Below are 14238 nucleotides of genomic sequence, written 5' to 3' on the forward strand. Positions count from 1 at the left end.
GGAGTCTTTCCTCATGCCCTCTTGCATTTCTCTTGATTTCTTGATCGACTGTGGGTATCTGAAGGTCTTGATGTAGGTAGTCAGTCCTGTAGTATTTGGGTGCGCCCACAATAGTTCTCAGGACTTTATTTTGAAGAATCTGTAATTTAAATACAATAAGTTTATGTTAATCTTTGAAGAATATCCCCATAATTGAATTCTGTATGTCCATATAGATTTTACTATTTGCTTATATAATATCAATTTATTATGTATCGATAATTGTGATTTTCTTCCAATTAGCAAGTAAATTTTCCTATATTTTAATTCAAGTTCTTTTCTTTTCTTTTTTGTATGTTCCTTTCCAGCGAAGTTTTGCATCAAGATTGACTCCGAAATATTTAGCGTTGTTGCTATATGGAATGATAGTATCATTTAATGTTATTGATGCTTGTACGGTCTGTTTGTAGGTAAAATGTACATACCTATATTTACTTTCGTTAATTTTTTGTTTTTTAAGCTTGTGTCCAATTATTTCTTCTTCAGGCTTCTTCACTATTGTCTCCGACAGTTATAATCGCAGTATCATCAGCAAATGTAGGCATCGTAATATTTTCCATTTGTGGTATATCACAAGTGTAGAGTAGATAAAACAAGCCCTAGAACATTTTCTTGTCATACATCTGTTTTAGCTTCTTTTATTGTAGAGTAAGCTTCTTCTTGTTCAACTCTAAAAATTTTGGTGGTAATGTACGATTTTAGTAGTTCGGTGTGTTGTTTTGGAAACATTTTCTGTACTTTATGAAAAAGGCTTTCATGCAAAACCTTATCGAAGGCTTGTGCTACATCTAAGAATATAGCTGATCATACTTTTTTACTTTCGTAGGCTTTTTCAATAACGTCTGTTTTTCTGTGTAAATAAACCCAACTCAAAATGGTCTGTTGGTTATATAAAATATATAACTATAGTTGTAATAAAGCATTTACTTTCTTTAAAAAAGCTCTAGTAGCTATTATGCGATCATTTTTAATTATGTCATGAATTCGTTTTTTATGATTACATATATGTTTAATTTTTATTTAGTATTTATGGTTAATGTACATCTTTAGTTTTTGGGTTTTGTTTAAGTTCTATTGTATTGTCTATGTTTATTATAGTACATAACATATTAAAATAAGATAAAACATTTGTGGGGTGTTATGCCATTCCATATAAAAATTCCATTCCTTTTTGCAGATTCACAGAACATTCAAATATAAAAGTAATTCTACTTCCTTTAAAATGAAAATATAAATTGCATGTTAATAATATTCAGTAAATACTTTTTCCTTTTCTTCTTTAACGTTAGTACGTGAAGGAATATGTACATTGTTGTGTAATATAAGCACATATAAAATTAATTGCTCCAAGCAATTTTCTCCGTCCTTTCCTCTCTTACAATGTATAGCATAAAGGGTTCGGTCATCTTCGTCTGACATCACGAATTGAACAAAACAGTGGAACCGTTCATTTTAGAGAAAATAATTACTATTTTCAGTCGCTAGTTTTTGACTATCGACTGTTTCGACTGTTTTCAGTCGATAGGTAAACATTAAAAAATGTTTATATTTCGGAACGACTACGCGATTAATTCATTAAGCAATATATTAACAATTATTTCCTCCATTATTTAATACGTGATTATCCGAGCCGGCGAACCTCTCACACCGACTATCGCTCTCGAAACGTAACGCGGTCCCGCCATACCGAAAAGGAACAAACAAATTTCGAATTGAACCCCCGAGGCAATCGCAATAACAATAAACTTCTTGTTATGGCCTGTTGGCGTTACTGTTTGCCGGGTCTTTCGGACAATGTCGGCGTTATTTAAAAATTTTGATGACGCACCTGTTGCCGCTCCGACCCTCCCCTACCGCTCGCCCCGATCCCGATTCCGTTTCCCCATCTCCAGCCGCAACTTCCCCGCGCCGAAAACCGCCCCTCGTTCCCGCGACCGTTCATCCCGTGGACCGCGAGAGACTCGCGCCACCAAGCTCGTAAAAACGAACGGCCTTATTATCCAAGTTTATGTTTTTTGATAAGACGGGCTCGAATTTTACGACCCGGACAATGTTCCGAAGCTGTTTTTTATATGGCGATATTTTTTATGCTAATGTGAGTTAAAATTGATGAAAATTATTTTTTATATGTGTATTATATATCTAATACCCTGTTTTGATGTTTAGTTTACTTCTGTACTTCGTGCATATAACTTATTTGTTACGGAATACATCTGCTAATAACAAGTTAGTTGAAAAGTCCCCGACCTGACACATAGATGGCGCTACTAGAATTAAATCCATATGTTTTTTAGTTAGCCCTAAAGCTCAAAAGGAAAGATGCGTGTATAAATTTGACAGCTGTCGAATTATTAGTTTATGAATTATAACATTGAGAGTGAAGCAACTTTTGTTACTGTGAAAAAAATGGATAAAATCTAATTTCGCCAGTTGATAAAATATTGTTTTTTTGAAAGGAAAACATATAGTTAAAGCAAAAACTTGCCGAGGGAGCAAATGCTTGGAAAATCAGCCATCAAGGATTGGTATGCTAAGTGAATGAGCTATGAAATGAGCACCGAAGACCGTGAATGTAATGGACGCCCAAAAGATATTAACTAAACGTGTACATCATATCATTCACGAATATTTGGGTATGAGAAAGCTCTGTGCAAAGTGGGTGCCGCGTGAGCTCACTTTTGACCAAAAACAACGACGAGTTGATGATTCGGAGCAGTGTTTCAAGATGATCAAGCAGAATAAGCCCGAGTTTTTGCGTCGATATGTGACAATGGATGAAACATGGCTCCATCATTTCACTCCGAAGTCCAATCGACAGTCATCCGAATGGACTACACACGATGAACCTGCTCCAAAGCGTGGGAAAACGCAACAGCTGGCTGGCAAGTTCATGGCGTCTGTATTTTGGGATGCGCATGGAATAGTTTTCATTGACCTTGAAAAAGGAAAAACCATCAACAGACTATTACATAGAATTACTCGAACGTTTGAAGTACGAAATCGCCGAAAAACGGCAGCATTTGAAGAAAAATAATGTGCTGCCTCACCAAGAGAATGCACTGTGTCACAAGTCAGTCACAAAACGATGGCAAAAATCCCTGAATTGGGCTTCGAATTGCTTCCTCATCCACCGTATTTTCCAGATTTTAAAAGAATGCTCGCTGAGAAGAAATTTTCATCAAATGAAGAGGTGATCGCCGAAACTGAAGCAAACTACAAATCGTACTACAAAAATGGTATCGAAAAGTTGGAGGGTCACTATAATCAGTCTATCATCCTTGAACGGAATTATGTTGAATAAAAAAACTAATTTTGTCAAAAAAGTGTGTTTTACTATAGTAGGCCGGAGGACTTTTTAAATGACTTCTTATAAGGTTCGTTCAATAAATCAGTGAACTCACGTCACCTAAGTTCATGAAACAGTCAGAACGACGCAATGTTGCCTGATTAACTCTTAGCTTTAGTCCAATTTGCTCCGGAATAACAAAATTCTAATCTAAATAAAATAATGAAACAAATTCACATTGAACAATTCTACACCACCTTTGAGGTAGAGTTATAGTCGCGTTTTTTTATGTAGTAGTATTCCTTGGAAGGAATACCTAATCTATCTAATTAACATTTGTACATCCAGGTAATGTGAGTTTTCATTTCCTTCGGTACAGTGTCGTTTGTGAAGTCATTTTGATATCACTATATTTCTTATTATTTTTGCTTTGTTACTACTTGTATACACCTTTCCTGATATAACTAGATTTAAACACTGCGTTCTCCTTAATGCCTTTGTCATATAAGTGTTAGCATTCTTTCTCTCGTCGCATATTTCGACCAAATGCTCGTGTATATTCTGAATAATTACACACGAATCTATGCACATAAATCTTTCACAGACAATACAATTCCAACAGTTATCGTTTATTAATTATATACTGACCTTTAGTTGTTTCAACTTTCATCACCCTGTCTTGGAAATTGTCAACATTGGATCATAATTCCATATTCAGAAAGTTTCATTCAAGTGAATAACTGAGCTGTTATCTAACTTGAAGATGTTATTAACCATTCCTGTTACCAGCTTGAAGAACAATATCCTGAAATGAATTATTAATAAGTGTTATAACTATTAAAACCTAATCAATTGTGAAGTTTACCTTTTTCCATAAACTTTTATTGTTTTAACAATATTTTTGTTAACATCTTGCCATGAGTAACCCTATGTCCCATTCTGAAATATACATGCCTCATCTATATGCAAAAACTGAAATAATAAGCCTTCTTTGATTTTATTATATTCTTTAAAATCAATGTCTGGAAGCTCCATTAGAAGTATTCCTGGGTTATCTTTACATTATTTAAATCATACCACTCTTGGGTAATAAGAGTGTATAATAAAAGCACATTCGAATCCTGCTGGGGAATGTTTGTACATTTATGTTTGTTATTATTAGTAGCCAAAAGTGTAAAATCCGACATGGAAAATCATCTCAGTCTTTCTAGTCTGGGTAGGACCAGATGTCGATTGGGATCGTTCGGTATCCTGAACTTGATGTTGAGTTCATCACCCTTTTCTTTTTATTATACGCTTCTATTTACATGTTCCTTGCATCTGAGCTTAGCCTCCAGTGTCATGCTAAGATAATTTGCTGTGTGTGCATATGGAAAGACTTGTGAATACAATGTATGTAGATTTTGTTTCATTCAATTTGATTAGCCATTTGTTAGTTCATATAGCAACCTTATCAAGAGAAGATTAGATTTTCCTAGTTTAGCTCTCTGCAGTCTCTGTTACTGATAATTTTGGCGTAGTATCAGCAAAAGTATCAATTGTATCGTGTGGAGATTACTCATGTAAAAGACATAAAGTCTTGACCCTAACACACTTCCTTGAGGATCATATCAGATTTTTAATGCTTCATGACACACATATAATATAATTTTTTATAACAAATATAATAGAGCCACCAATAATCTGATATAGTACAAATTTTATTTCTTATTTTTTATAAAGCAAAACACAGTAAATATTTGTAAAACAGCATATCTACATTTATCTGTGTACAAATAATTCTAATTTTAAATATTTTGAATATGTTCAATAACCTCCAAATATCGTTCATTTTATTTTCTTATCAATAACAGCTCGTAGTTATAGGAAAACAGAGCGGAAAATAACAAGTTGGGGAGAATATTGAATACATCAACAGAAAATCAAAGTTGATAACAAATATAACAGAGAATTTTATGTTTTTATGCAAAAATGAATATTAAAATCATACGGAAAACCAAATCAATAACTTCAAGGTAATGATTTATAGATAAAGACTATATATGCAGATCAAGTTTAATAGAGACGAAATGTAAAGTAAGATATACAGTTTGATAAAAACATATTTTAATTAATATTGGTGAATAATTAATTCAGATATTACAGTGAATCGATAATCTAGCCATCAATAAAACTAGCAGAAACTATAAATTTTTAGGGTTTTTTAACGACCAATATTAGAATTATTAATTTAAATTTTGAATGAATACTCAACAAGTAATAAGTGCGTTATTAAATAACCAATTTAAAATTAACATAAACCAATTTTTCAACAATAAAACCATAATAATTTTACATTTTTTCTCACATATAATAATTAATATAGTTGTTAGTTTTTCACCATATGGTTGAACCATCTGCCAATACAAAGCTATTAAATAACATACATAATATGAATTACAGAACATATGATTCCATGTTATATGTAGCGAGAAAATCAGCTAATATTAAACTTTTAATGGCGCATTTCTTTTCTTTTTTAGTGTTAATAATTAAAGTTTATAGATTCGACAAGCCGGCGATTAAATATTACGACACGACATCTTAGCATTTTAAATTTAAATACGGGCCCAATATTTTGAATAATCCTCATCCGTCAATATAAAAGGTTTTGTTATCGACCTAGGCGCATCTTCTAAATTAATATATCTATCGTGCACATACCCATAAAATTGCGAAGTCATTCTTAGAAGTAGTTCTTTCTTAAAACAGCTGTCTCCAGCAGATGCGCCTTTTAAGTATATTTTTAATATGGATGGAAACAAAAGGGTTTCGATGCATTACAAGAACAATGAATATTTGATTTTTATATTATATTATATAATATAGCTAAATCTTCAGTCAAAATCTATACATAAGGAAATATAGAATAATATCGTCGATGGTATGCAGTCAAAGAGGGTATATAACCTGGAGAAACTTCATATATTAGCATTTATGAATGCAATTATGTCAAATAAAAGCTCTGACAAATAACAAGCCAATTGAAAAGTCCCCCTCCTGACACATAGATGGACTAGAATTAAATCCATACATTTTTTAGTTGGCTTCAACCCTCACGAGATGCGTGTATAAATCTGACAACTGTCGGATCACTAGTTTGTGAATTATAGCATTTGGAGTGAAGCAACTTTTGTTAATGTGAAAAAAATGGGTAAAAAGGAATTTCGCGTGTTGATAAAATGTTGCTTTTTGAAGCTAAAAAATACAGTTGAGGCAACAACTTGGCTTGATGCCGAGTTTCCGGATACTGTCCCAGGAAAATCAACCATCATGGATTGGTATGCTAAGTTTAGACATGGTGAAATGAACACCGAAGACGGTGAACGCTCAAAAGAGGTTGTTACCGAAGAAAGCATTTAAAAAATCCACAAAATGATTTTGAATGACCGTAAATTGAAATTGAATGAAATAGCAGACACTCCAAAAATATCAATTGAACGTGTACATCATACGATTCACGAATATTTGGGTATGGGAAGGCTCTGTGCAAAGTTGGTGCCGCGCGAGCTCACTTTTAACTAAAAATAACGATGAGATGATGCGGAGCTGTTGCAAACAAAGATAGTTTCACAAGTTGGTGAATTGGAAGAGCTGCATAGTGAATCAAATCAAATGAATCCAGGAAGTTGTTCAAAATAACGCCATAAAAGTTTAAAGAAATTTAAATAATTCAGAGTAACGCAGAAGTAAAATAAAAGAGTAATACTTGAGATTATACTAAAAACTGTTAAAGATAAGTTCGGCGTAAGTTGGCTTAATTTAATTTTGGTTTTGCAAATATATGCTGTTTTTTCTGTAATCAGCAGTGGCTATTAATTTTATGGTGATTAAAATTGTACTAAGCAGACTCCATTGTTTTCTACACCATTTATTTTTTTAAGTTCTTCGTCTTTAAAAATTAATTATTGTAACTTTTAGTTCATGTTCACTTTTTTAGAGAAATGGGTCGCTTTTAGCCTTTAAGTAAGCTTTAAGAAAGAGCTTTCTTTATTCGTACAAGGAAAATATATATTTTAAGGTATCTTCCAAAGTTTTACGGACGTTTTACGTTTCTCTCCATTTGATTTAATTAATAACATAACTGAATAATTGAATCAAAATATAATAATAAAAAATCTTAAAAATAACTGAATTATTATAATAGGAAAATTAAAAGAATCAGGAAATTGGAAGATTGAAGCCAATGAATTAATAAACTATCATAAGTTCTTCCAAACATGAGATATAATAAAATAATTAAAGATTTATAATTGACATACAAGGGATGAACAATATAATGAAGAGACCTGACATATACACAATATATATTATAGGTCCTATACATTAGCTTTAATGGATTTTTAACTTGAAGTTTTATTATGAAATGTATTTCAATAAAAAGTATTGCCAATCGATAGACGCTGTTTTTTACCATCTTTCAAGGAATTTACGGACTCCATTTCGAAAGGACGATATATATATATATATATATATATATATATATATATATATATATTCTGATGCTCTGAATGAATCGATCAAATTTTTAATATATTCATAAGAACTGAAGCGTTGATCAGATAGATCACTTATATGTCGGGACAAGTAGTAATCAGAAGGAGCAAGATCTGGAGAATATGACGGGTGGGGTAGCGTTTTCCATTTTAATGTTTCCGAGTATGTTTGCACCGGTTTGGTCACATACGGTCGAGCGTTGTCACCGCTTTTTCGCGATTCTCATTAATAGTTTCATCGAGCATTGTCTTCAAATCGTCGTATTATTTTTTTTGTCTGTCCAGAACGCTTTTGTCATCGGTTTCAAAATCAGTACTTTTGAAACGTCAAAACCTGTATTTATAACGTGAAAACAATGGAGCATAACTGCAATAAACGTCACACAGTATTCATTGACACTAAGTCGCAGTTTTCTTAAAATTGAAGTAAAATAAAATTCTCGCATATGTGATTCACTCGGTATAAATTAAAACTATTTCAAAGTATTGAACAAATATCTTGTTCACACTTTGACAAAATAAAACATACTGAATTATGAAGCCTGTCAATGAGACTTTAACATGGAGTTGGTTACAAGTGGATGAAAATTTGATTAATCGTTTATTAAAAAATTTGAATGTTAATTTTTCCTAAAGCTACTTTTTCTAAATTTGTTATCTTTCGTAATCTATTTTTAACATATTTTTTTATATATACTTAAAGTCTCCTTTTACCAACTATGGGTTTATTTGGAATGGGCCTAAAGTTTAACGTGGACTCCGAACCACGCTTCTCAGCATCGCAACAGTAGGAGGACCATTCCATCGCCTTTACCATTGCGCCACCAAGCCGGCTTAACATTTTTTGTTATAATTTAGAACCTCCTTTTTACCTAGTGCTTATTACAACAGGCCTTACCAACTGGTGGATTAAACCATAAGGAATCTTACTTCTGATACTTAACCTAGTTACTAGCCTGCCTGAATAGGTTTCCATTCATTAATAGTCTTGTCTAAGGACAACCACTGTTAAAGAGTCATATTTTAACTGGATACGAACCCGCGACAGTGACAGCAGTAGGAGAACCACACTGTGGCCTTAGCCATTACAGTTCCCAAAACAGAATTGCTACCTTAAAATAATATAAACAACAAAATCGCTACATTTTTTAAGAAATAGGTTTACATATTGGAAAAAGACATAAATAAAAATATAATAAAATAATGTTTATGCATTCATAGAACTCGAAAACTGACACAGAAAATTAATCTGAAACAATAAAGTTTATGTTACATAAAGATAAGGATCTTCGCTTTTTATTGATGCTATTAACCAGAGAAATAACGAAATCTTAATGTTTATGATCCTTTCTCCAATTTTTCACTTAATTTTATAAAGTATACGAGACATTCCCAGAAACATCAAAACGGTTGCTTCAATAAAAATAGCTGAAAACATTACGGTACGAATGTAAAACAGCATCCTTGCCTCGGTGACCGTTTAATTAGAAATCTTTTACCTTCTTAGCGACCTTTCGACGATTAAGACAGCGTGGCTCTGGCCGTTTCTTCATCCCAAATGGATAATTAAAATATTACGCCGTCGGTTTTCCAGAAAATCGTGCGCGACGGTTTAATGAACCGACACTTGAACCGAAAAGAACACTTAATTAGATGGTTAATTGCCGACAGAGATGTACCAACAAGCCTTCGATGATGAGTTGAAGATCTACCGTCGGTAAAGCGAGATAAGAACAGCATATCTTCTTAGAACGGACACATCTCGGTTAGAGGAATCTTTATTGCGCCAGTGATAGTTGGTATAAACGCAGTCACCTAAATGACAAGTCACTGTTAATCGTTTATTCTTTAAATGTTTACTTTGTTTCTTCGTTGTCTGATAAAGGTTTTTTGATATTATACATATTTTATATTTTCTGAGTATATATCAATGCGATTTGCTATAGTTTCATTGTGTCCATTTGTCCTGTTGTCCCTCGTCAATTTTATTCTGTTCGTAAAGTTTTACATCACAGCTCCCTTACTTATACATTTTTTATTGATTTTGGCACAGCTCAATTTTGCGTTGGCTTTAATAAGTTTGAACAACTTTGTTCATATTAACATCTTTCACCAAAAATTCTTAAAGTTATACAAGCAGCTTACGATTTTTCCATCAAGTGTGTATGAGTAAGAAAAGTTTGAGATACAATTTTGATACTTTTTGAGATACCGGTGTTTGTCAACGAGATGTGGTATATCTACTGCTTTTCATCATAGTTGAGGATGCAATCAAGAAAAATTGAACAAAATGAATAAAATTGACAAAGCTACAAAATGCTTTATCAGTCCGATGTTTCCTGATGATAGTGCTATATTCGCTAATACAGTGGTTGAGGCTTCTAGCGTTTTTAATAACATACTTTAGACTGCAACATGGCTAGATAATTAATGAACGAAAGTGCTCGATCTAGTTTGATGATAACGATGATGATGGTGCATATGAAATATATATATATATATATATATATATATATATATATATATATCACATACAAAAATATATATATTGTTAAATATTTTTTTAATAATTATTTTTGGTAGTTAAAAAATCTGTGGGATTGATGGTGACGATAACGTAGTTCCATATGACCGTCAAATTGAAAATATATATCATATATATATCACTAAGACAATGAACTGAGAAATTGTTAAAAAATAATTATTACTCTTATTGGTTCACAATCTGCCCAGGGGACAATAAGCATTTCTTATTATTATATTATATACATGACATGTAGAAAATAACTTAAGTGATCTCTCGTAAGTGTAGAATGTTATCTTATTTAGCTAGTCTTATTCTAAAATCTATATATGGTGTTACACGTTTTAGTCTAGGTACTACATCATAATTTCACACATTTATCTGATTAGCTGATATAGGAATGTAATAACACTCTTTTAAAGTTCCTAACACAGACATTCCGAATCACACTTGTTATAAGTTCTAGAGGGTTGTCGCCTTGTATAACTTCATTGAGAATACAGAGCATCGACAATAACACGCATTATTTTGTTTTGGAATCATTGATTTATTGCTATACTAGACTTGTTAACAGTATACCATAGTTGGATTCCATACCACCGAATAATCTTGTGTATCGATTCCTATAGCAATACCTTCTTATCTAATGATAACTTGGATTTGCCTCCTATAAGCCAATGCATCCAATATAGTTTAGGTCCAAGTTGTTTTCGTTTAGCAAGTATGGGCTTCTCTCAGGTTAGGAGTTGATCTAATTGCCAAATTCGGCTTTTGTTTATCAAAAGAAAGCTTATAAAAGCTTGAAATAATGTAAATATTTTCGTAGGATGCTGTGTTTTCATACACAAAACATATAGACTAAAATATGTAAAATCCATAAAATAGTTGCACTATTTGTTATATATTTTCAGAAAATTGAATCTTCGAGTGATAAGAGGTCTATAATTTATTATATGAAGGCTTCAATCGTGTATTATTAATTTCTTTTACTTACTCATCAAGTGTTTCACAAGGTTATTTTGGTTATATTTATTTCTGTGATATCCATACAAATATAAGTTAATCGCATCTAGATATTTATCACAAAAAATAGTGCTGGAATCGACACACTAGAATGTATGATATAAATATTGAATATACGTGATGGAGCATATAATACATTTCATTAAATTTTTTTTGCTATCTATTTTTTATGCGGTCTGTTGGGTATTAAAACTGTTGTAATAGAATTTGTGGAAATAAAATATTCTTCAATTAATGTATCTTTTTTATTTCTTTTCCAATGTTATCTTTTTAGAGTCCGGAAACATTCTTTAGATTTAAACTGAGAATCAGTTAGTTACAATTAGTTACGAACATTGCATGTATCACTGCTTACAAACTTTTTTGACATATTTTTTCACTGCACAAAAAATACTCACTTACTATGTGTGGCTATAAGTGTATCTCATAAGTTTTACTAACCAATATAGTTGTTTTAATATTGATAACTTTTAAGATTAATATCTTTCCACTGTTAAACTAATCAGTAGATGTGGGGGAGTTAATCTTACGTAACGTGTGTTCTTTGAGGAACACTAAAAAAGATTTATCGCGAAAATAATCACATAAGTTAGGTCCAATTATGGATACACAAAGCTAATTATGAATATTATAATGACAACATAATTATTTGGGGTAACTTCTCTGATCACAGTGTGCAATCAAAATTTATTTGAGAGTGGAAATATTGATTAAATGATTTGATGCACTATATACTGATTATTAAAATGGAGTATACTATGGATATTTTCAAATAACATGGTACCCTTAAGAGAATAATGGCATATTATGCCGAAGACAGCTTGCATTTAGCCCATGATAACTCAATTTTGATTGATTTTGGGACATTTTCACTATTGGCGCGGCCTCCACAAACTCTAGAGTTAAATCTAACTGAAAATGAAAAGTATTGTTAGAGGTTTGAAATCGCCAAAAATATCTACTTGATAATAAAAAAAACTCAACCAAGGATTTCGATATTAAATTTGATTACAATTCTGCGGTTGTTCTACGTTTGTGACATCATTTAAACATATTAGTAGTGTACAGTGATAATGCTTTCAACCAATAATAATGCTGCAGAAAATATCAGTACTTGTACAGAAATCACGTTATTTTTGTAAAATAGTAAGAAACCCACAAAAATAAAAATAATAATTACTTGGAAGTTTACTCATATATGACCTGTGTTATATATGAACATATACCGAATCTACATTGTCACATGCAATGAGCATGCATTCACACTGATATTGGACACGGAATGGGAAAAAAAATGAAGACTTGGCGACCTACCCCTATGGGATGTAGTCATCACATCGCATCACCTATTTGTCACGCGGAGGGTCGCCCGCCCCCCGAGAGTGGCCCCCCTCAGCGGGTGATGGCGCCCCTGCAATTTCCATTCATGGATTCGCCGTGGACGATTGATGGCTAGTCGGGTAGCACGTCACCTAGGCCTACCTCAACGAAGCCGAAGACAAATGACCGTCTAATGACTATGTCATTTTGGTCGTTCGAGTTTATAGATGTCTCTATCTAATGAGATGATACATCAGTCAAGTGTGAGTACAGAGGACTAAAACGGATACATGCCTTTTATGTTATGGGATTTTAGATTAAAATCGCCTTTATCAATGAAATATTAAATAATTAAAACTAATATTTATTTTCTATAAAGGTGTAATTCTATGATGAATAGTTGCAATAAAAATTGTAACAGTGTAACATTATCAAATATAATAATATAATAATAGTGCTTATAAATTAAATTAAAGGATTTTTTACTCTGTCTTTTGTGAGTATCCACGAATCGAAGAAGTGAACCGCTGCTTAGTCCGATTCATATATTGGAACAAGTGATAATCAGAATGAGAAAGCTCTGGAGAATATGGCCGACGGGCACTTTCCATTTTAATGTTTTGTAGTACGTTTTCGCTGATTTTGTGACATCTGGTCCAGCGTTGTCATACCGAATAATACATTATTTTGCCCTTAATGGTGTTCCTTCCATTGTTCGTGCAGTGCTCCACTCAAGCTCATCAATTGCAGTTGATACTGACCACTATTCATGATTTCATAAGGTTTTAGCAGCTCATAGTACACCAAACCAAGGTTCATAGTACTCCAAGCTTGGAGCCATGGATATTCGGCTTTTCCGTTAATGTTGATTCATGCCTTGGTGGTCCTGGTTTGCTTTGGATTATCGTCACGGACACATTTTCCATCAAAATGATTATTGATGTTATTGATTATTGATGAAGGAACATTTCACACATGATGGAGCATTGTTCTTGTAAGCTACACTACACAGTTCTTGTAGCTTTCGATGGCCTTCGGCCGCCTTTCTCTTCAAACTGGACTAAAAAGTCAAACTTCCCACTAATGCGTTTTACTCTGCTCTGTACAAATCCAGATATTCTCAGCGCACTGAAAAAATGTTTTGTCACATACTATATTTGACAAAATGTCACATACTGAAGAGCGTGTCATGTCAGTCAGTGAGAATTTAAGATATGTAATTGTTTATAAATGCGCCTGACGCTATTTAATACACAGTAATACTATCTGTAGTAAATAGTTTGAAATTAATTTATAGACCAATATAGTTCTGTTTTGTCATTTATTATTTCGTACAAAAATGTTTTGATAGTGACATTATATTAATTAAGTTTGAAAATATGGAAACAGAGACTGTAAAAATTATTTATACATATCTGGAATGAGATATTCTTCAAATGTGTAAAACAATGTGTTCAACAGACGAGGTCATTATAATTTTGGAAGTTTCTCTAATAGTTACCAGTCAGAAC

This window comes from Rhynchophorus ferrugineus, unplaced genomic scaffold (genome assembly GCF_030347505.1).
Source record: "Rhynchophorus ferrugineus isolate W39M unplaced genomic scaffold, kcgeb_rfMv2 rfM4, whole genome shotgun sequence".
NCBI classification, from domain to species: Eukaryota; Metazoa; Arthropoda; class Insecta; order Coleoptera; family Curculionidae; genus Rhynchophorus; species Rhynchophorus ferrugineus.